This window comes from Agelaius phoeniceus, chromosome 1 (assembly GCF_051311805.1).
Source record: "Agelaius phoeniceus isolate bAgePho1 chromosome 1, bAgePho1.hap1, whole genome shotgun sequence".
In the NCBI taxonomy this organism is placed as follows: domain Eukaryota; kingdom Metazoa; phylum Chordata; class Aves; order Passeriformes; family Icteridae; genus Agelaius; species Agelaius phoeniceus.
The window spans coordinates 94,141,504-94,142,961 of NC_135265.1; the positions used below are offsets into that span (position 1 = coordinate 94,141,504).

Here is a 1,458-nt window from a genome sequence, read left to right on the forward strand (position 1 = left end):
TTGTATTTCAATTTGTTTCCAACTGAAAAAAAAAATCAATTGCCATGAAAAATCTGAGAAAAGAAAGAAACCAGGAGCAAAAATGTCATGTTTAAAAGAAAAATGGCAAAAGCATAATTTGTACATGAACTACATAGCCTCACAATACAAAAATTTACTTTATTTTGTGATATGTGCTATTGGTTTATAGAAAAAACCCCCAACATGTGAGTCACTGGTGTTAGGGAAGGAAGGCAAGAATATTGTTTATATTCATAAATTGAAATAATCTATAAGCTAATAGACGAGTCTGGATTTAAACCTCACTTGAATGGTAATTTTTAAAAAGTGTCCTGTTTGTCCTACTCATTCTTGGTAATAATGTAATAATTTTGAATTATGCTTTTGTTTTGGAAAAAGAAAAGGAAATTGTTCTCCCTGGTGGTCTAGTGGTTAGGATTCGGCGCTCTCACCGCCGCGGCCCGGGTTCGATTCCCGGTCAGGGAACCAAAAATGTCATGGTTTGACGCTGATGCAATGCCAGTGCCCCCATGAAAATATATTTTCCCTATTGTCTGCTGTGAGATGTGACCAGGAATAGAGCAAAGCAGGGTCCAACTTCGAAATAAAGAAAAAGAAACTTTATTAACCTACAACTAGATGTAAAAAGAAACACACACAGAACTCAGAATGAAAACCCCCCAAAGACATTCCTTCTCCCCCCACCAAATTTCCAATACATCACAGTAGGACAAAACCTTGGATTCTCAATTCAGTTACCACCCCTCACTAAGATCACCAACTCTCAGTCCATCACCACCCTTCAGATAATCAATTCTCAGTTCATCAAGAAGAGTGGAGTCCCTCTTGTGCCATAGGCTTCCCCTGGAAACACAGTTGAGATCTCTTGTGTTTCCATGTCACACGTGGCACCGCCTGGAGAACCTTTGACATCGTGACCTCTTCCTTCCATGCCCAATGCTCTCACCACTCCCCATGGACCAGAGCTGCTTCTAGCTTTCCCCTTTTAAGGATGCTTTGCCCCGTTCCAAAAAGGCACAGTCTCTCACTTTCGGGACACTTGTCTCCCCCAAATTCACCCCCTGCGGCCAAGGGGTCTCGAGAATAGAGATCTTCTTCTGCTTCACTGAAGACAGAGGGCACCACCACCCTCCTCACCCGTCGTCTCTGTTTATGCAGTCCTTCACATAACAACACTGAACTCTCTTGGCTCCAAGCCATTGCCTCCCACTATGCAGTCTTTGTGTCACAGGAAAAACGGTTCTGTCCATGGCTATACAAGAAAAGTCCAACCAAAGGCCACTCCATCATCTCCTCCCACCTAAGATTCTTCTCAACTTCTCTCGATAAGAGGGCCATTTCCTCTTATCTCATCTCTATCTCTCTTCTCATTCAGCTCTAGGAGGATCAGCATTTGTAAGGTTTCCATCATCCAAGAAAAGGGTTAAAATCTCAGGC

The 1,458-nt window shown here is 42.5% G+C and overlaps 1 non-coding gene across 1 annotated transcript; it reads left to right on the forward strand.

The window, feature by feature from the left end:
- Positions 1 to 414: 414 nt before the first annotated feature.
- TRNAE-CUC (transfer RNA glutamic acid (anticodon CUC)) lies at positions 415 to 486 on the forward strand. The gene has a single exon. It is a non-coding gene; the product is annotated as a tRNA-Glu (tRNA).
- The last annotated feature ends 972 nt before the right edge of the window (positions 487 to 1,458 follow it).